This window comes from Heloderma suspectum, chromosome 1 (assembly GCF_057233095.1).
Source record: "Heloderma suspectum isolate Gila_16-S chromosome 1, 16-S_ref, whole genome shotgun sequence".
NCBI classification, from domain to species: Eukaryota; Metazoa; Chordata; class Lepidosauria; order Squamata; family Helodermatidae; genus Heloderma; species Heloderma suspectum.
Window position 1 is genome coordinate 435828163 of NC_139458.1, and position 22850 is coordinate 435851012.

The window sequence follows — 22850 nt, forward strand, 5'->3', positions numbered from 1 at the left end:
CTGGAATGCAGCCCCAGAGAGCTTCTCCAAAATGGAATCCAGACTTTGGGCCAAAAAAGGTTCCCCAGCCTTGCCCTAAGTATTGCCATTTCATACCCCCCATTTCATGGGGGTTGGACTCAATGGCCTTGTAGGCCCCTTCCAACCCTACTATTCTACTATTCTATGATACCCCATGTATTGTACGATAAAGGAGGGAATTGTTCTATGGTGTTATACACACCATTATGGGGTTCTCATTTGTTGTGTTTTTTTAATTTTACTTTTTACTAAAAAGGGCACTGGGGTCAGTTAGACCTTTGTCAAAATAAAAAGAGAGATCTATACCCCAACATGGTGAAAAGTCATAAATACACAACAGCTATGTTATACTGATGAAAGAGTCAAGACAAGGAACAATAACCATTCAGTATTTTTTTATGCATACCTCCAAGTGGTAAAGTGCAAGAATTCCTGCACTGAACAGGGGATTGGACTCGATGGCCTTGTAGGCCCCTTCCAACCCTACTATTTATTCTATGATTCTAAAGTATCCGGGGTCTGCAAGACCCTCTGGGAATTAACATTATGGGTAATTACAGACCCCAAATATCACCTCTGCATGGCTATACCCAGTACTTTAAACGATAATCATTAATGTCTACTTTTTAAAAGTTTCATTGGAGTAACTGCCAAAAAAAAAAAATGGTGTAACTGAGGTATATTTTCCCCTAAGATCAATCAGATCAAACAGAAGAAAGTAAAGAAGCAGGTTTAAAACGCAGGTTAAAAGAAGGTTACACGCAGAAGAAAGTAAAAAGTAATTAGGGGGGATGCTTACAATAACTTCAGTGCATTGTTAAGTGCACACATGTTTGGCAGCAGATCCCCATCTTAGAGCATGGGTTGTTGGAACAAGTTTAAAAAAACATGGTAGGGGACAATTTCACCTGGAGAAGCTGTAGGTCAGTGTCCCCCAATCTGGTGCCCACCAGATGTTTTGGACTACAGCCCCCATCATTCCTGACATCAGCCAGCCTGGGTGGGGCCAGTGGGAGTGGTATTCCAAAACATCTGGAGGGCATCAGGTGGGGAAAGGCTGTGGAAGCTAAAGGGTGCTGAACCTTCCCCTTTTCCACCATTTTCCTTCCCCCAGCCAGGAAAAGGAGGCTGGCTGGGAGGTGGGGGTGGCTGGAGAAGGGCTGCTGAGGAAACATGTTGGGCAGAGGAAGGTTTTGGGATTTATCCGATGAAAAAACGTCAGCTGCACCACTGTTCTACAGCTGTTCAGAAGCAACATGTATTGTAAGGCAAGGCACAGTGTCTAGCTTGGCCTAAGAGATTAGAACAACCTTCCCCAACCTGGAACCCTCCAGATGAGTTGGAGTGTAACTCCCCTAATTCCCAGCCAGCAGAGCCCTCCCCCCCGCCTCCCCGCTCCATTTTTTCCTCCTAGTTCAGAAACAAGGCACATCTATTTGCTCCCTCTCTGGAAGTTCTTCTAACATTGTAGACACAGCAGACATCTACAATATCTAGAATGTAATAGAAGTAATAGAACGGCAATACATGTTTCCAATGTAATAGATGTTTACAAAGCTGCCTTGAGTAGAAATGCAGGGTACAAATAAAATAAAATAAAATAAAATAAAATACATTTGATTTAATCATCAACCAGCCACAGGGGCAGATGCACAACCCTTTTTGATCCTATCTCAGTGTTATTCCAGTAACTGCATGGAAACCAGCCATGCTTTAATGGTGGAGGGTGTATCAGTTTGGGATCTTTAAACTAACTCTGGCAGAAGCTCTCCAAATATTTAGTCATATGCCCTCTAAAAGAAAAGAAACAAACAAAACCCTAGAAACTGATTATTACACAGTAAGTCTGAGAATAAGAAATAAGGAACAGGTTCTGAAAGCAGCAGAAAAAAATCAAGTACATGCTAGGGATGCAGAAAGTGGAAACCTACAAGACCGAGGACTAAAATATTCTATATGCACAGACTGGTTAGCAACTGAGCAAGAAAAAGGCTTTTTTTGGACTGAGCAGAGAAACAATCCATCCAACACTGTAGAGGCCAATCGGTGGAATAAAGATGACACCTTTGCCTCAAAATACGGTCAGTGCATCTAAATTGCTAAGCCTCCACAGGCAATCTGAGTGCCTAACAGAAATCTAAAAGTACCATCAGCAAAATGATTCAAAAACAGCAGAGTAGCATAAAAAGAAGTTTAAACACAAAGCCAGTGTCACACAAGATAATACACAATCCTAAAAACAGGACATCTAAAAGGCCTGGGTAGAGGAAACGCTCTCCAGCTGGCCCCTAAAGTGAGGGTCTCAGAGGCAGATTGTAACATCCAGGCAGATTTGTATGAGAGGTGGGTCCCACACCCTTTAGGGCTTTAAAGAAAAGGTTAAAACCAGCAGTTGGAATTAAGTCCAAAAAAAGACTGGGACCCAGTGTGGTTGTTTCAAAACTGACAAAAATATGTTCCTTATGCCCATCTTGACTAGTAGCCATTGACAGCCTTCTCCTCCATGAATTTGTCTAATCCTCTTTTAAAGTCATCCAACTCTGTGGTCATCACTACATCTTATGGTTTTTGTTTGTTTGTTTATCAACCATATTTATATACTGCTCCACCTCAGAAGATTTCTGAGTGGTGAACAACACAGTAAAAGAATAAAATAGCAGTTTAAAAGAGTGATTTTTTTTTAAAAAAAGACAAACAATTTAACAAACCAGGGCTGGTCATGCAAGGAAGGCCTCTTGAAATAACAATGTCTTCAGGAAGCACTGGAAGGAACACAGTGTTGGCGCCTGCCTGACCTCTAAAGGCAGGGAATTCCACAGGAATGGTAGCAAATTTCATAGTTTGATTATGCTCTGTGTGGAGAAGTATTTCCTTTTATCTCTCCTAAATCTTCCACCATTGAGCTTCATGGGATGACCCCACTGGCTTCTAGTATTCCGGGAGAGGGAGAAAAACATCTCCCTATACACCTTCTCCACACCATGCATCACTTCGTAGACCAAAGTTGTAACCTTCGCTCATAGGGGAGATGCTCCAGCCCTTGGATCATTTTGGTTGCCCTTTTCTGCACCTTCTCCAGCTCCACAATATCTTTTTTGAGGTGCGGTGACAGTTGCCAAGTGCGGTTGCACCACTGATTTGCATAAGAGCATTATGATATTGGCAGTTTTCTTTTTGATTCAGTCTGACCGCGCGCCCAATCTGCTGGTTTCTAGATTTCCAGGTTTTGCTTGTGGCCTAAACCATCCCTTGAAAGCTAATCAATATGGGGTGAATCAACCTAAGCAGGGAGAATTGGTGACGGGACTGCAAAGCAGAGCTTAGTAGCTCAACAGATATGAACATACCAGCTGGAATCCTTGCTTTTCCTTTAAGCCCAGCTCCAGATGCCTGATCCATGTACTAATCCCTAATTTTGTTGTTAAAGAGCTTCTTGACCCAATAGTTTCCTTCCACTCCTTACAGCAGCCCTTGTAATCCTGAAGTAACAGGAACATGTAGAGTGTACTGCGCTTTTCGATAAGGAGAAAATCAACCCCATCCCCTTTCTTTGATGGAATTCACTCCCCCTCCACCCTATAATGAGATAAAATTCTTAAACCATTCCAGGCTGTTGGTAACCTAGAGTTAAGGCTGCCTGTGCTCTCCGCACAAACAGATGTGAAGAAAATAAACTAATCTAAACCAAACAATTCAAGTTCCATGACCTGAGCACCATTTCCGTCACAACTGCAATATGCCCTCTGTTTGCTCTTGGTTTAGGGTCCTTTGTCTGAAATCAAAGCCACATATTTCTTTACTTCATGAGGGCTAGAAGCCTGAGTTATTAACGAAGGAATGAACCAGGCCCCACACTGAGAGCCAGCGTTGTACAGTGGGCAGAGTGCTGGAGTAGGACCAGGAAGACCAGGGCTCCAGTCCCCACTTGGCCATGACTTTGGACCAGTTACTCTCTCCCTCAGCCTACCCTACCACATAGGGCTGTTGTGAGGATGAAAGCGGGGGGGGGGGGGGAGAGCATAACCTTTGGATTTGCTAGCCTGCCCTCTCCAATGAGCAGAAACCTTCTCCAATCCATCACTTGGGCATTCTTTATTTAGACCATTTATACCCCACCTTCCATTCCTTAGAAGGGCTCCCCAGGGCAGCTTGCAACCATAAAAATGCAACTGCAATAAAAACAGAGCACTTCAAAACATAACTGTTAATACACACTCAAGTAGCAAAGGAACATTCAAACCAAGCCAAAAGCCTGGTGACCATAAGAGGGGTTTTCTACTCTCTACACCTGGCACAGCCTCTCTCTTCAAGTGGCCATCAGCCAGATTTCCTATCCTCCATACAGCCTCTGCTTCCCCTCAAGGGGATCTTTTTATAAAGCCCGATGCCTATCTATCCCAGTGCAACTCCTCTACCAGTGAGAGGGAAATTGACCTGGTTTGCACATAATAGCAGCAAATCATAGGTTAATTAATTAACCCACGATTTGCCAAATGCTGGGCAAGTTCCATAGTCATTTTGAATATTCAACCCCCAATCGGGCCAATTGGGGGTTGCTATGTGACATCTGAATCCGGACACTATGAGTTATTTGTGGGTTAAACAACCCACACTTAACCTAACTACTAATTGAAGGTTAACTGTGGGTTGTTTAACCCATGATTAACCTATAACATCTGGGTTCAGACGTCACATAGTAATCCCCAATCAGGAGTTGAATATTCAAAAAAGCTGTGGAACATGCCCATAGCACACCATGGCAAATTGTGAGTTAATTTATTAACCCATGATTTGCTGCCATTACATGCAAACAGCCCTGTAAAAAGGTCAGAATAAAGATGGGTGAGTATTTCATTTCAGTTCAGTTTTGATGAGAATTTATCAAAAGCCAAAAAGTACTCCATATTTGGAACAAAAAGAATATGAGATTTTTTTAAAAATGGAATATGTGAGAAACCGAAACTGACAGGTTTGTCCATCAAAGCCCAGGGCTGTGAATGCTTTGCTCTTAAAAGTCTGGATTTGAATCCCTGTGTATTCAACCATGTTAGTGTTGAATTAGGGTTGCCACCTCTTTTTTCTGATAGTCTCCTCATCTTTAACAGCTATGCGGCAGGCAGGTTCATCATGATCCCCTCTCCATGTGAATAACTGTCCCTGCTGAATTTGGCTGGTGCAGATAGATGAGAATTTTGTTTCAGTTTGTTTCTGATAAAAACATTTTCTGACATTTGTAAGGGTTTTCAGATTCCAGGGAGAAAGAACTTGAGATTTTAAAAATGTGAATATGGGAGAAAGCAAAACTGACAGATTTGCCAGTCCTTAGGTCAGCCGCATAATGCTCAAAAGGCAAGAGGTGTTAGTCTCGGGGAGCCCTCTCCTACAGGCCCGGTGTTCTTCCACCCTTCAGAGCTGGGTTTAGGATCACCCTGTGCATCACCTTTACAAGGAATCCCACATCTTTCATGCACTATGAACCACAATGGAGTCCTCACTTCCCTTGGATAGCTTTTAGACATCAATGCTGCTTCTCCCCTTTCCCATCGCCTACTTTCCTTTTAGCTTAAATTCCTCCTTGTGAGAACAAAAGCTGCACAGCAAGAATCCCATTCCCTGTCAATGCTTTTCAGGGTATTCAAGGGTCAGACTTAATTTTTTTTAAAGAAAAACAGACAAGTACTTAAGAACAAGAGCAGGAGAGGGTTGAGAATGGATGAGAATGTGGGAAGCAGGTCAGTTCCACATTTTTGTGGCTCCTGGTAATCCCTTTGTTTTGGCGTGGCTTGCACAAACAGTTTCAGCAACACCACCTCCAAAAGTATCCAGATAATGTCTGCAGCAGTTCAGACCCAACACAGTGAATTATGACACACAGGAGAGAAGAGAGAGAAATCCACTCCCAGAAATACAGTGTTTGTTCTTGTTTCCTGCACCATTTTTGTCTTTCAATCAAGAAAAACTTAGATTTAGAAGGATTGTTTTGTAATTTCTTCCCACCCAATGCAGACACTTGGTAAAGACATTTACTCCACAACAGCAGGGGCTCTCAGAACAGACCAGTACCAGGAAGTTTCCCTGGGTCAGTTTAGACATTCCTAAATGGCCTCCGCCCTCCCCTTGACCTATCACAAGCTCATGTCCAAAAATTCACATGCTCTCCACACCAAAGAATCACTCTGGTGAAATACAGAAATATAGGGAGCTGCCTTAAATCAGGTCAGATATTTGTCCATCTAGTCCAATACTTTCTACTCTCACTGGTAAGAGGATGATAAACTAGATGAGCCCACAGTCCTTTTGTTTCATCAGCTCAGAGGAATAGAAGAAAGACATTTAGAGCCCCAAATCGGGGATTGAACACTCCATCCTGTGGCTGTGCACAAACCAAAATTCAGCACAGGATCATTCAAAGGGATGCTCATACTGTCTTGCTGGATTATATCAGCATTGTAAGCAGATAGGTGAGTGCAACTGTTTTTTAAGATCTGGGACGCCAGCTAAGTTTTTTAAAAAACACAGATGAAAAATGATACTTTGGTACTTTTGTCAGTGTTCACAGCCTGTCTCTGGGCCACAATTTGGAACCTCAAAATAGAGTTATTTTTTAAAAAGCTCTTCCACCCAGGCTCCGCTTCCTTTTAAGACATTCTGGAGCTGCTGAAAGCGTACAATTCTGTGTCTAAGGCAGATGCATCAACCTCCCAATTTAGGCCTATTAAGCAAAGCCCAGCTGTTCAATAGCTGGCAGCCACTTTCTGCCCCATTTTCAAAATCATGACTCAAGATGTGCAAATTTACACAGTGCTGAGGTGAACAGAAAGAGATGAAGGTTAAGGAAGAGATGGACAGAAATATGCAGCTACATTCCTTACAGACAGGTGGTCTTTTTGCAGTTCTACAAGCGCAGAAAAAGGCAGCAAGTGTGGAATACAACATCCTGAGAAAGTTTAGTCCCTAAGGCCAAGAAGATAAATGTGGAAGCATGTAAGTGCTATCTGATGAAATCTCAGAAACCAGGAATTTGAGAAGGCTGATGAAATTCTGAACCAAATTTCCAGCAGTCAAGATGTGAAACTTTAGTGCCATATAAAAATCTTTGCCCCCTCCCCATGACTAGCAGAGGCAAAATAAACTAAGCATATGTATAAACTAAGCATGACTTTGCCCCCAAACAAAAACATGCAATAACATTTCCTTGCATTCAGAGGCCGTCAGTCTGTCGTCAGCAAGGACTGTTTTTTTCCCTGTACATGAATACGTTTACAATTTTCCCCATCTGACATTTAATTCCCTTTCACAGCAGCATCTAACTCAGGGGCTCGTCAACTCCTTCTACAATCTCTTTAGGACCCTCTGGGGAGTTACCAGCGGTAGAAAATTGACATTCAGCTGTCACGGAATGCATCATCCCTTCCTGACTTTCTAGGATGTTTAACTTCCGCAAGCAGACATAGTTAGTTAGGGACATTACTCATTATGAGGATTTCTACTGTCCATGGGCCAAATTTCTGCTGTTTGGGCTTTACCTCTCCATTGGCTTTTTCTTAATATGTCTCCAATGACTTGACCTGATGTAGCATCTTTCACCTGCAAGGACACCAAGTCACTTCCACTACATTCTGGGATGCAATACAACAGCTGCAGCTTTGCACACACGAGACCTACCATGACGAGACACACCTTCTACCCAGCACGTCCCTGAGCAGGGACTATAGCTTAGTGGTATAGCTCTGTTCACATTTGGGGGTAAGGTTCAGGTACACTGGGGACAGAGGCCTACAGGAGCTGTGGAATGGAAGAGAGGAAAAACTCTGGTCAAGAAAAAATTTTGGCTCATGGCTTGGTTTGCAAAGCAGGCCTGCCTTTCTTGAGGACAGACATCTGCCTAGTTTTTGAGATGTGAGAAAGACAGAAAACAGGGATGCTGATAAAACTGAAAGCTGGGCTGAGACAATGGACCAGCATGGATGAAGATACAAAGTGAGGTACCCCCTATATCCACCTGCTCTGGCTGACCTTCATGGCCCTCTCGTGCACCCTGATAAGTCTTGAAAACACACAGTTCCCCCCAAACAATGGAAAACTGTCTCTGCAGATTTCTGCCCCCCCCCACCTGTTATTAGCCAGCACTGAACCAAATTTTTAGTGAGATAACTGAGGAAACAGAAAAGAACCAATCAAAAAGCAGAGATGTTTTATGTATTTATTATTATTATTTTGTTTATTTGCTTGTTCTGTTTTATTGTATTCCCCATTTATTTCTTTGTGAGGCTCAGGTTTCACTATTTTATGTTTTCCTCAATTTTCTTGGATCCTGCGTATTAGATCCTGGATCAGTCTTCCTCAACCTTCACTTGAACCTTCAGGAACCTGCCTGTTGGAATATGTAGCTATAATTTTTCTTTCCACTTCTTCCCCCTCTTGATCTTCAGGCTAAATTGCTGTACAGTTGGTAATGTAGTATGCTTTAACTAATGTGGACTGGTGGGCGTTCAGGTGGTGCCAGAAATAGAGTTAAGCCATAATTAAACTTGCTGCTAGTCTTGTTGGCTAGAGTTTCTGCATGTAAAAGTTATATTACAGCTAAAGGTTATAATTCACTCTCCTGGTAGAGTGTGGTTTAGTAAGAGTTAAATAGTAGTTCATTTTGTGCTTTACAATCCTTCCATGTAAACTGCCCTAATTCATAGCTGCCCAAACAAATGCTGTAATTTATGTTACTTTTCCATGTAATCACCGCATTTTACTTTAGCCTCTATGCACTGTTCCTTCCATTTTTCCCCTCCCTCAGAATTCATTGACATATAATGTTCTTTTGTTTTCTCCTATTGCTGGTGTACTGTCCTTTCACCTCATAAGTCTGCTTATCTGCTGTAAATGTTAAATTTTTTTTTTAATGATCAATTTCATTTAAAAGTGGTTTCTGGTCCTTCCTGGTTCAGCATCCTAGCTCACTCGTGCTTTTAAGAAACCCATCATAGAGCACATACTTTGCATGCAGAAGGTCTCAGGTTCAATCCCTGGCATCTCAAGTTAAAGCATCTGGTAGGCGATTCATTTTCATTTATTTCATTTATTGTATTTCTATACCGCCTCATAACCAAAATTCTCTGGGCAGTTCACAAAGATTAAAAATCATTAAAAAAACAGTATACAAAGTAACCATTTACATAAAAACATATAGACAGGCAGACAACATATATCTAAAAAACTATTTTTTAAACAATGAGCCAAAGACAATCCAGGACCTGATTATGAACTCATTATACGTTGCCAAAGGGCAGTTTTAACTTGGTTTAAGATAATGATGTTGGCGCCAGGCAGGCCTCGTCAGGGAGATTGTTCCACAATTGGGGGGTCACCACCGAGAAGGCCCTCTCACTTGTGCCACCCTCCAAGCCTCCCTCAGAGGATGGCCTTAGATGCTGAATGTAGCATACAAGTCAGTTCACACCGAGAGAGGCACTCCATCAGGTTTTGTGGTCCTGATCCGTGTAATGCTTTTAGATCAAAACCCACACCTTGAATTAGGGTTGGAAACATACAGGCAAGAGCCTTGGAGGAGCTGCCTCCCATCACGAGGTAGGAAATCAAACTGGGGGGCTTGGGGAAGGCCTGGCCTCCTCCGGAAGATATAATCGGAGACCGCTTTCCCGGTCCCAGAGGTAGGGCCTTCCCTATGCATATGGTGGGAGAAGGGGAGAAGTCTACTGCTTTCATGCTGCATTTGCGAGATGCTCACGAGCATCCAGCTGGCCAGTGTTGGGAACAGAGTGCTTGATGACGTGGACCCTTGGTCCGATCCAATATGGCCCCCCTAAACCCTCCCTGTCTCCCTAGCAAGGCCCATGGTCCACTTCAAGAGCCACCAGAATCCCTCCCACCAAACATCTGCTCCCACAGTAATTACTGTGGATTAGAATCCTCATCCCATGCTTTAGGGAAGCAATTCCCCAAATCAGAGAAGCCTCCAATATTTCTGTATTACCCTGGGAGCATCTGTCATGGGTCAGCACTTGTAATTCCTTAACTTCTCACACCACAGTCAGTAGCCCAAAGAGGCCCTGTCTGCCGAGGCTCAGACAGGGAGATGAATAAAGTTGCAGAAAGCATAGAAAAGATGGGGGGGGGGGAGCAGGGAGCTCTCCAGAGAGGGGTGGGGCAGGAGGGATCTGGAAGAAAGGGGGAAATTACATTCTGTTCACACGGTGGCCGACCAGCTGTCGACTGGGAACCCACAAGCAGGACTAGAGCGCAACGGCACCTTCCCGCCCATGCTCCCCAGCAACTGCCTCTGAGACTGGAGGTGCCACACGGCCATCAGGCCTAGTCGCTACTGATAGCCTCCTCCTCCAGGAATTTGTCCCAAAACATCTGAGGGGCACCAGGTTGGAGAAGGCTAGTCTGGATTCTCAGAAGCACTTCACATGCATTATGCCATTGTAATATTCGCAAACAGCCCTGTAAGTTAAATCAGCATTATTATCCACCGGGGGGGGGGGGGCACACTGAGGTTGACAGACTGACCACTGGGCCCAGCCTCCCAGCTTGTACCACGGACTTCCTGATGCCCTGCTAACTCTTAGCCACTTTGCTACACCAGCTACCTCAGCTTAGGCCAGGAGTGTTGAACCTCTGGCCCACCTGGGGGCCGAATCTAGTCCTCCGGGGTTCCCCAGAGGCCCACACCCCTTCCCCAGGCCACACCCCCTTTCCCCTGACTGCTGCTCATTGGGTGGTTTTCCGGATTTTGCACAACTTCACCACCACCACACCACCACCACTCTAAAAGGTTGAAATGCCTCTCCTAAGGCTTAGTTATTGGCAGTAAAGAGCTTTAAGCTAAAATAGGCTGGTGTTTTCAGTATTTGGGGCCCAACCCTTTCCCCCCTTTTCTTTTTGGCCCTGCCCACCACTGGAATGCAGCACCCAAAAGTTTTCCGAAATATGCCTATGTACACCAGTTGCTGGGGAACTTGGTTGGGAGGTTGCTGTTGAACTCATAGGCATAGAATGGAAGGAGTTGGAAGGGGCCTACAAGACCATCAAGTCCAACCCAGCATGGCAGCCAGTGTGGTGTAGTGGTGAGAGTGTTGGACTGCGAGCCAGGAGATCCGGGTTCTAGTCCCCACTCGGCCATGGAAGCTCATTGGGTGACTTTGGGCCAGTCACAGACTCTCAGCCCAACCTACCTCACAGGGTTGTTGTTGTGAGGATAAAAGGGGGAGGAGTAGGACCATGTAAGCTGCCTTGGGTTCCTTGCAAGAGGGAAAAGGCGGGATATAAATGCAATAAATAAATAATAACCCCCTGCTCAATGCAGGAAGCCTGATTCCCAGGCATTCTCCCATCCAAGTACTTACCAGGGCTGACCCTGCTTAGCTTCCAAGATCAGACATGTCCTGCTTATGGGTTTCCCACAGGCAGCTGGTTGGCCTCTGTGTGAATAGACTAGATGGACCCTTACGGACTAGATGATCCAGCAGGGTCCTTCTTATGTTCTTATAGAATTTGGTCCTTGGGCTAAAAGAGGTTTGTACCTTAAGCACAATATGGCTTCCCCTCCCGTAAATTCCTCAGCCCTTGCTGAAGATGACTGCAAGCCTCAGTCACTGAAAGAGAAGAAGTCAGGCACAGCTAGGGAAAACCAAGGCAAAGCCATGGAATTTTCATAATTAATTCTGGCTACCAGGGTTAACAGTTTCATGCACATGGAGTATGCACAGGGCCGCCACGTCTTCAATCTGGTGCTGCAGAAAAAGGAAGCATTTCCCCCTCTTTCAGCTTTTAGCCAAATACCATCGGGGTGAGGATAAAGAGGAGTGCTTGCTTTACCTGCAGATTGTAAATCTTTACATGCCAGAGGCAGCCTTGCTCATAAAGCACGGTATTAAATATCTCCCTGCCCACACTGCTGCAGGGCTAAGCGCTCATCTCCAGCTTTGTAACAAAACTGCAAGCAACACCAGCACCTCAGCCACAGTCAGAAGAATCCTGCCTCAACAACACAGGAGCGCGACTGCAGCAGTGCAGAAGTCCAGTTTTTTGCTTCTGCAACACTATTGTACACTTGTAAAAGGAAGACTTCTCACTGGAAAATTAAACTGAAAGGGATGCCTTTCATACTTATCATAACAGAGTGACTGGTTCTTATGCAAATGGAGGCCTGATTTGCAGGGGGATCGCAAGGAGACGCAAACTAGTTGGCCTCATCTTTCACTGTCCAAGTTACTCTCCCTTCAAGCAGCCAGTCTAAATGCAAATTTTGAGAGGAAAAGAGGCCACCAAAATCTCTAAAATATTTTGGAAGAATAGCAGAGGAAATTTTAAAATTGCAGAGGAAGTACTTTTAGACATAATCCTGCATAGGTCAAAAGATCCTGACTGGCCTGGATTAATCATCATGCCAACTACAACAAAGAGCAGGAACCCTACTATAGCAAAATTATCTAGGCGTTAAGTCAGTGCGAAGGGCCACCCAGCCTGATCTCCTTTGAGCATGGTGATCAACCCACAGAAAGTTTCCTATTCATTCCTACGTTGCTCCAGACAGCCCCACTCCTGAGGTTCCCATCTCCCCACAGAGACTTCTGTGCACATACAAAGAATTCTGATAAGGTTAATGACCACTGTCAGCCTTTGCAATTCAAAAGAAGGGACAAAATAACTCCTCCCCACCCTTCCCGGTTGCACAGACACACTGCTGCAAGGCATTCTTGGATGTGCAGTTGCATCTAGATCTTCACTGGGGCCCACACATTTTAGCTTGGCAGAACTGGTGGTTGTCATGACCTGATTCCTGCATTGAGCAGGGGGTTGGACTCGATGGTATTGTAGGCCTCTTCCAACCCTGCTATTCTATGATTCCTTGGAGGCCCTCCCCAACTAGGCAGAGAAGCAGGTGTGACGATCCTGAGCGGGGAAAAGAACGCCATGGAGGAGGGCGGCTTACAAGAAAGAGTAAGGTTGCGAGGGAAGAGACGTAGCACTGGAAGTACCACAGAAGACAGATGGGCTCTGGGAAGGATTAGGTGGTTTCTAGGAGTGAGGGACAGTCCCCAACCCTCCCCTATGATGAGCTGGGGCTCCTAGGTCCAGGAACAGAGACTGGGCATGTTTCCAAGCCCTGTCCTAGAATCATAGAATAGTAGGGTTGGAAGGGGCCTACAAGGCCATCGAGTCCAACCCCCTGCTCAATGCAGGAATCCAATTCAGAGCATCCCTGACAAATGGCTGTCCAGCCTCGTCTTGAAGGCCTCCAGTGTGGGAGAGCCCACCACCTCCCCAGGTAATTGGTTCCATTGCCGTATTGCTCTGACACTCAGGAAGTTTTTCCTGATGTTCAGTCGGAATCTGGCTTCCTGTAACTTGAGCCCATTATTCCGTGTCCTGCACTCTGGGATGATCAAGAAGAGATCCTGGCCTTCTTCTCTGTGACAACCTTTCAAGTACTTGAAGAGTGCTATCATATCTCCCCTCAGTCTTCTCTTCTCAAGGCTAAACATGCCCAGTTCTTTCAGTCTCTCTTCATAGGGCTTTGTTTCCAGTCCCCTGATCATCTTTGTTGCCCTCCTTTGAACCCTCTCCAGCTTGTCTGCATCCTTCTTAAAGTGTGGTGCCCAGAACTGGACACAGTACTCCAGATGAGGCCTAACCAGTGCTGAGTAGAGGGGAACTAGTACTTCCCGGTATTTGGAAGCGATGCTTCTATGAATGCAGCCCAAAATAGCATTTGCCTTTTTTGCAGCCACATCACATTGTTGGCTCATATTCAGCTTGTGATCGACAACAATTCCAAGATCCTTCTCGCACGTAGTGTGGTTGAGCCACGTATCCCCCATCTTGTAACTGTGCATTTGGTTTCTTTTTCCTAGGTGCAGAACTTTGCGTTTCTCCCTATTAAATGCCATTCTGTTGTTTTCTGCCCAGCACTCCAGTCTATCCAGATCACTTTGAATTTTGTTTCTGTCTTCCAAAGTATTAGCTATCCCACCCAATTTTGTGTCATCTGCAAATTTGATCAGCATTCCCTGCACCTCCTCCTCCAAGTCATTAATAAAAATGTTGAAGAGCACTGGGCCCAGGACTGAGCCCTGCGGTACCCCACTCGTTACCTCTCCCCAGCTTGAGAAGGTCCCATTGATAAGCACTCTTTGAGTCCGATTCTGTAGCCAACTGTGGATCCACTGGATCATTGTTTCATCTAGCCCACTTCGAGCTAGTTTGCTCATCAGGATATCATGGGGCACTTTGTCGAAAGCTTTGCTGAAGTCGAGGTATATGATGTCTACAGCATTCCCAAGGTCTACAAGGGAGGTGACTTGATCAAAAAATGAGATCAGATTTGTCTGGCAGGACTTGTTTTTGACAAATCCATGTTGGCTTCGAGTAATCACGGCATTGTTGTCAAGGTGCTTCCAGATGGATTGCTTTATGATCTGCTCCAGAATTTTCCCAGGGATTGATGTCAGACTGACTGGTCTGTAGTTCCCAGGTTCCTCCTTTTTACCCTTTTTGAAGATAGGGACAACGTTAGCCCTCCTCCAGTCATCTTGGACTTCCCCGGTCCTCCATGATTTCTCAAAGAGAATAGACAGCGGTTCTGAGAGTTCTTCTGCCAGTTCCTTTATGACTCTAGGATGCAGTTCATCTGGCCCTGGAGATTTGAACTCATTCAAAGTAATGAGGTGTTCCTTGACCATATGCCTGTCGATCTCAAGCTGCAATCCTGCCCCTTCAGCCTGTACTTCGCCTTTGCCAGGGGGGTCATAGACCCTCTTTTGGGAGAAGACTGAGCCAAAGTAGGAATTGAGCACCTCTGCCTTTTCTTTGTCCTCTGTTATCATTTTGCCATCCTTATTTAATAGCTGAACAACCATTTCTTTCCTCTGCCTTTTACTATGCACGTAGCTGAAGAAAGCCTTTTTGTTGTTTTTAGCATCCCTCGCTAACCTCACCTCGTTCTCCGCTTTAGCCTTCCTGACGCCATCCCTGCAATTCTGTGCTACCTGCCTGTACTCTTCCTTTGTTACTTGGCCTTCTTTCCACTTCCTATATGTGTCCTTTTTTGTTTTCAGGTCATCCCTAAGCTTTTTGTGAAGCCACATTGGCTTCTTCTGTTGTCTTCCACCTTTTCTTCTTGTTGGAATTGTTTGTGATTGTGCATTGAGAATTTCCTTTTTTAAAAGTTCCCACCCATCTTGGACTCCTTTTCTCGCTAGCGTTGCTTGCCATGGGACCTTACTGATCATTGTTCTGAGTTTATTAAAATCAGCTTTCCTAAAATCCAGGGTACGCGTTTGACTACACTCGGCTTTTGCTTCCCTTAGAACCAAGAACTCAAGTACAACATGGTCGCTTTCCCCCAGAGTTCCTGTAACTGCTACTTTATCCACTAAGTCATCTCTGTTGGTTAGGATCAAGTCAAGGATAGCCGATCCTCTAGTTCCTTCCTCTACTTTCTGTAGGAGGAAGTTATCCGCCACACAAGTCAGGAATTTCCTGGAGGGGCCATGTTTTGCAGAATTTGTCTCCCAACAAATATCGGGGAAATTGAAGTCCCCCATTACTACTACATCATGCTTCCTTAAAACATTGGCTATTTGCTTTTCAAAAGTTTCATCCTTGTCTTCTCCTTGATTGGGTGGCCAGTAGTAGACTCCGACCACCAGGTTCCTTTTCTTCTTTGCTCCATTTATTTCAACCCAGATGCTCTCGATGGGGCTACCAAGCTCCTCCTCCTGTATTTCTGTGCAGAGATATGTATTTTTCACATACAGTGCAACCCCGCCTCCCTTTCTGTTCCTCCTGTTCTTTTTGAACAAGTTATATCCTTCAACTGCTGTATTCCAGTCATGAGAGTCATCCCACCAAGTCTCAGTTATACCTATCAAGTCATAATTTCCCTCCTGTATTAAGAGTTCAAGTTCGTTCTGTTTGTTTCCCATACTCTGGGCATTAGTATATAGACATCGAAGACCATGTGCTTCATAGTCTGGCTTTCTTCCTACGTGTGTCTGAAGACTATTATTGGACGCTATCAGAGCTGTTCTCTCCATTGCAGTGCATGCGCCTACGTCCATTGTTACCCCCAACATTACATCTCCCTTCCCCGTAGGATTCAGTTTAAAGCCCTCCTGATGAAGTTCTTCATGCTGTGGCCAAACACATTCTTCCCAGCCTTTGTGAGGTGCAACCCATCCCTAGCCAACAGCCCATCTTCCAGGAAGTATAGCCCGTGGTCCCAGAATCAAAATCTCTCTCGTCGGCACCACCTTCGTAGCCAGTCATTCACCCGGAGTATTTTTCGTTCCCTTTCTATCCCTCTTCTAACTACTGGAAGGATGGATGAGAAAACTATCTGGGCCCCAAAGTTCTTGAGTTTCCTTCCCAAAGCTTCAAAGTCTGACGTGATCTCTTCGTAGCTCCGCTTGGCGGTATCATTTGTTCCCACATGGATGAGAAGAAAGGGATACCTGTCAGTGGGCTTTATGAGTGCAGACAACCTTTCAGTCACGTCTCTAATCTGTCCTCCCGGGAGACAACATACCTGGCGAGTCCACGGGTCTTCGCGACATACTTGGGTCTCGATCCCACGCAGCAAGGAGTCTCCCACTACTACCACTCTTCTCTTCTTCTTCTTGTAGGCCTGGGTTTCATCGCCTCTGTTTGACTGACCTTTAGCCTCTTGCTCACTCTCATGTAGGTTCCCCTGTGATTCTTCCTCTGCAGGCTGTCCTCCAGTCTCATCTGCAAGTACCTGGAATCGGTTCCACAGCTCCACCGCTTCCACTGGTGCAGAGTGGCGTCTAGTTCTTCTTCTCCTAACTGTCACCGTTTTCCAAGGTGTATCCTCTACTCCATTTTTCTTCACCTCAGCATTTCCCACTGCCTCATCTTGCTGTTGCTCTTCAAGCTTCTGGTCTGCCCTTTGCTGCTGTAGTTCCCCCATTCTGTCCAAGAACTCTTCGTGTTCTCTTATTCCCCGGAGGGTTGACAGTCGCCTCAGACAGAAGAGGGAGCTGAGAACGCTCTGAGGAGCTAGGACCTTATGGAGAGCCCAACAGCAGCAAGGCCTTGCTTCTGATGTCACGCTGAACATTCAAGGCCCTCAAAGAGCCTCTGAAGCACACTGCAAATGCAGTTGGGACCAGTCCGCTGCCCCAAGCTCAGGCAGATGGGGGATGCTCCATATCGCTCTGTCTTTCTCAGCTCTTCCAGAGTGCAGTGCGACTGTATGGGCTCACCCCTACCCTTCTCCAGAGTTTTGAGCTGAGAAGGGGGCACAGGGGATCACCCCGATCTCACTCCAAGCTCAGGCAGGACCTCATCACAAGGGCAAGGAACACTCACCATGGTGAGCAAATTCCTGGACCCCCATATTATTATTATTATTATTATTATTATTATTATTATTAAAAATTCTTCTGGTTTCAATGGTGATCAGGAGCACCGCATGGCTGTCCCAGCCACCACCTTTGGACTTAAAAGGGCCTGTAGAGGAGGCTGAGATGGTTCCACATCACCCTTTCAGTTGAGGAAACAGTGTGCCGTGGGGGGGGGGGCAGGGAAGAAGCATGGTGTGAGTAGGGACAGAAAAGAGATCGTGAGAGAAGAGAGGACAACAGGACAGGAATGGGGCAGGAATGCAGGCTAGGTTGCATCAGTTATTTGCACCATTGTTGTGGCACAAGAATCCCGTCAACAGTTAATTGACCCTTGAAAATGTGTTGTGGACAGGGGCCCACTTCTTCAAGCTCCCTCTGCCCCCGTGAGTTTCTCATTTGCAAGACCTGTGTAGTCAGATGGTTCATCACACTCCCTACGAAGTCAAAGGGAGAGGCATATCCAGCATCATGACCTGAGAATAGCAGAAGGGTTTCAGCTGGGCCCACGCTTGTGGCTAAACAGTAGCCAGATCCAGACATGAAATTGCTATTTGAAAGAAGGGTGGGGAGACGTTAACTGCATAATTCTTAAGCTGCTGGAGAATTTTCCCCATGGATGCCTCCAAATGTGCCTCATGCTGGGCGATATTAAAAACCCGAATCCGTGTTCAAAGTGCTTTTGAGTTGGAAACTATAAGAGCATTTATAACTGAAGAATAGATTGTACAATGAACACCCTTTTCCCAAGGATCCAAACTCTGTCACAGACCAGAAACCAAGTCTCTGCACAAAAAACCCTTCAAGGACTCAAGGAAGATGTTTGTTGGAGCTGCATTCATACTGGCAGAAGTTAAAACCAAACCCTCACTGGGCATTTTCAGTGCTATTCCCTGCAGTTATACAGAAATGACCAGCAACAACCCAGGAACTCAGAAGGAAAGGGAATAATCAGGTTTTATCGTTCCTGTTTGTACCAAGCAGGGCTGTCTCTGTGGATGGAGTATCTTCCCAGTTGCTGCCATTGAAGTCCAGAGTTAATTCTGGCAGGAGCCGGTCCAACTGGGTGCAGCCCATCTGGGTGTGTCAGCCTAAAACTGGAAGCTGGATCATGTCAGTGGGATTAATCGTTTCTTAAAAACAATTTCAGGAATAAAGCCATCAATGGGGTCTACTCACATAGGCTAGGATTTGGTCTTGGACTCCAGGAAAGCAGACTATAACAGAGGGCAAGGAAGGGCAGGAAGTCGAACATGTGGGTTTGGCCAAGGCTTGCTGATTGCCAACCGCAGGGTCTTCTAGTTGGAGTGGGAAAGGGGGGGAGGAAGTAGAGAGAAAATAGCGGGGGGGGGGTGACGCGACCCAGGAGTTGGTATAAGACTCCACACCAAATCATAAGGCTGACCTGAAAGTCAAATTAAAGCCCTCTCATACTCAATAGCTTTATTTAAAAGTATATTAGTTGTGTCTTTTAAATAATAGTTTTGGGGCATGCTGGGGGGGATGATGGGAGTTATAGTTCAACTTATATGGAAGGTAGCAAGTTGGAGCACAGTATACTTTTTATTGTTTTAAATTAAATTCTTGTACACCACCTTGATGGCCTTTTAGCAGATAAGGGGATATATAAATGTTAATAAATAGAATACTTCCAGTCCATGCAGAGCAACGGTGACGCTCAACAGGTCTGGCCAATGCTACACTTCCCATAATCCTCGGCAACATTCAGAACTTCAGTGACAGACATGCAGGCCTTCCTTGACATTCAAGTCAACGTGGAAAGGATTCCTTGAAGCTGGGAAAGTTTGAAAACCACTCTTGTAGGAGCATGATTCATCCTGCCCAGATGTGTCATCTCTTCCAGTTCAGATGACATTTTGCCCAGTGTGTATTTGTCTGTCTTGGACTAGGCCCAATACACGCTCATCAGATCCCAATGCTGGCTCTCTCCAGGGCTTTCTGGGTGTTGCAGACAGACACATTCAACTTCTCTTTAATAACATTTGCACTCGTTGAGCACAGGGGCAGGCATGTGCTTTGCACTGGAAAGTCTGAATTAAAAGCCCCAGGCAAAATCATTGCCTTCTCAAAGGAGTAGGGGAGGGAGCTCTTCTTTTTGGCAAAAGCCCACCCATAATCCTGCAAAATGCAGTAGAATAAATGTCCAAATCCCTATCTGCAAATCTCATAAATGAAAGGTCTGTTACATGCCTGAACTGTTAAACAGAGCCTGATCAAGAGCAAAGGTACAGGCTGGCCAAACAGCACCATGGCTGCCACAGAGCTGGAAGTGCCACCTCAACAACCCGCAGGATACGCACACACGAGTTTCTTCCCATCAGCGTGCTGGGCATTCCACTTCCAGGTGGGAGATCCTTTAAAAAAGGGAAATAAAAATCCTACAGAGTTCCCAGCACAGCTGGGTGTACAGATGCTTCTGCAGCATCAGGAGATGACAACTGTACTTACTAACAACAGCTGTTTGGGGGCAAATGGATGAGCCCTCCCCCCTTTTAACAGAGCAAGGATCAGAGGGGAGGCTTCTGCCAAAGATGCAAGTGCAATCCGTGAGAAAATACAGCCAGAGGAGGCTTTACTGCAGATGAGAGGGAAGGCAATAAGAATTTTTCTTTAGGAAGCCTTGGCATTCCATCTTGGGAAGCACAGCCTACAGCTGCAAAGGTCAGGAATGTAAATGCACTGCTGTGTGGTTTCCGCAATTCCATGCAGTCACTTGGTTTTGGCACAGAACCTGGATTCTGAGAATCTGAACCAACTCTGCCTAGCCTGGTTCCCTCCAGGTGTGCTGAACTGCACCTCCCATCATAATACTCCCAACACATCTGGAAAGGCGCCAGGTCGGGGAAGGCTGATTTACCCTGAAAAGGGCAGAGTCAGTCCCTACATTGGTAAGATGCACTGGTACATCCCACCCACTGCTGGGTCATTAACAAAGTGCAAAAACTCTACTGAGAAAGTGTTGCTAGCCTTGAGGAAGCTTTGGCTTTCCTCAAAATTCCTCCGATGGTTTGTCCAAGGAGAAGCCCAGACATTTATTTAACATCAGCAAGCTGCTACCATAATTTCTTCTACTCATTCTGCACCAACGTAAAGCAGCTACCAAAACTTTGATCACCACCCATTCCATCCTTGCTGCATATTCATGTCCCTCTGCAAAAGCCACAAGGAACACGGCCAAACCTAAAGGAATAAGGCCAAGCTGCAGTGAAAAACAAGTCCTTGCTTTTCCAAAATAAATAAATAAATAAATAAAGAGAGAGAGAGAGAGAGAGAGAGAGAGAGAACAAATCAACTCAAAACACATGCAAAAGATCATTGAGCAGTTTCCTGCTGAGATGGTAAGGTAGAGAAGGGCTCCTGCAGCACAAGACACCCAGATCACAAGTAACCAAGACAGCAAGGAAAGAAAGCTAATTTTACTTGTTTGTGGATACATGCTGGGATAGACAGCTGTGGTCAATTACTGCTAGGAAATGGCACAGAGGAAATAGACATGAGACAGAATTAAGCCATGTATGAACTCTAAATGTGAAAAAAGCAGCAGCGGACATTGTCGGTGAAGGACAAAAAAAAGCAAAACCAGAAACAGAAGGTAAAAGAATGTCCCCACACGACTACAGGAAACTGGCCAGAATTTACCTACAAATGCCAGCAGTCACTGTGAGCAAAGTGAACCAAGGGAAAAAAAGAAGTATCTTGTTTCTCAGAACTAGCCATAGTTCTAGAAGAAAAATAGTTGAGAAGTACTGGGAACAAATTGGGAAGGCAAGGAAGGGAAGACCGGGTGGGATAAAGGGCACAGAGAGGACCTTTTTTGTCCCTGCCCCCACCCCAGTTCCTCAGCTGGAGAGTGAGCATACCATGGTGTCCTCAAAGCCCTCTCTCCCAGAGGTTTCATGCAATCTGATAGGCCAAAGGACCTTGCCAAGACCAGCATAACATCCCAAGAGCAACTGGGATGTTACGTCAGGTCTGCTAAGAGTCCCCAGTGGGTTTCACAGAACCTAGTGAGAAAGGATCTCGGAGGAGGCCAGAGAATTCCCTGAGAAACAGGGCCAGGACTCCTTGGAGACCCCAGTCCCTATAATCGGCTTGGAGCCAAAGGGGTGAGAGATTATGTATTTATTAACATTTATATCCAGCACTCAGGGCGGTTAACGATAGTACACAAGATAAAATAAAAAAACTATAAAAACGAAACATAAAAAGCATATCAATAAAAAAAACACATCAGTAAAATTACCCAGAGGGCTCTGCATTGGACTTGGAGAATGCAGCCACATTTGTTAATCCACTTCAAATAGCAGGGACCTGTATGGGTCTGGACAGCAGGTTTCCAAAGCGCCAAAGCAGACTCCCAGTGCCCCCAGTTTGAGCCATCCAGAAGGGCCCTCGGCACCCTGGATTACATGCCTGCTTTCCATAAAGCACAACAGACTCTCAGCCCAACCCACCTCACAGGGTTGTTGTTGTGAGGATAAAATGGAGGAGGAGGAGGAGTATGTACGCCGCCTTGGGTTCCTTAAGGAGGAAAAAGGGCGAGATATAAATGTAATAAATAAACAAACAGTATTCTTCCTGAATTTCCAGTTTTGTCTCAGGTTTTCATACAGCCCAAGGTTCAAACCACAATGAGGAATCAGGACTGCATGTTGAAGGCACAAACGTACCTGTCAGAGAGTCTGGTGATGCAGGTTGCTTCCTCCTCACAGTCTGCAAGAGGAACTCTTCTTGGGGGGCAACAGGCAGTAAGGTTCCTCTTCTGGGCACAGAGCCAATTTGACAAGCCCATGTTACAAATACTTTTGGACTATTTTACCAGCATGAGAAATTATCCCAGTCATACTAATCAGCTGGCCGCAGAAATGCACAAGTCAGCTGGCTGGCAGAGAATGCTAAAGCCCACTATCCTAGTTGGAAAACTCCCCAGAGCAGAGGTAGAGTTTTCAGAGGGGGTGGGTCCATCCACTCAGATTGTATCTGGGAAGGGAGATGAGAGGGAGCAATGCACTCTCGACAAACCGCTTGGGAAGAAAGGGGCCAGAGGTGAAAACGGCTTCGCTAAGGTCACGTGAGCAATTTCACTCTCAGGAGTCCCTGTGTGCAGATAAAAATGCAGCCCCCCAAATGGTTTTAGACTATTCAGTTTTGGTAGACACACAACTAGGGCTGCTGCTAGTCCTGAAGGGTCATTCACGTGTTGTTGTTGTTGTTGTTGTTGTTGTTATAATCATTATCACTACTACAAAGACGAAGGGGGCGTTGGAAAATACGTATTTTGCCATTTTGGGAAGCTGCACAGCACATACCATCATCCCAACATGTCGTATGTGGGGCAAAATGAATGCCTTTAGAGCAGCCTTTCCCAACCTGGTGCCTTCCAGATGTGCTGGGCTACAACTCCAAGCACCAGGTTGGGGAAGG

General features: G+C 45.5%; 1 protein-coding gene across 5 annotated transcripts in view; it reads right to left on the reverse strand.

Moving 5' to 3' along the window:
• The window catches only part of EXTL3 (exostosin like glycosyltransferase 3), a 154561-nt gene that overhangs the window by 121170 nt on the left and 10541 nt on the right, over positions 1-22850 (reverse strand). The window contains exon 2 of one of the 5 annotated variants that reach the window (XM_084829461.1): positions 7687-7806. The exons of the other annotated variants lie outside the window; for them this stretch is intronic. The gene's annotated coding sequence lies outside the window, so the exon portion shown is untranslated. The remainder of the gene's footprint in view (positions 1-7686; positions 7807-22850) is intronic. 5 annotated transcript variants of the gene reach the window in all.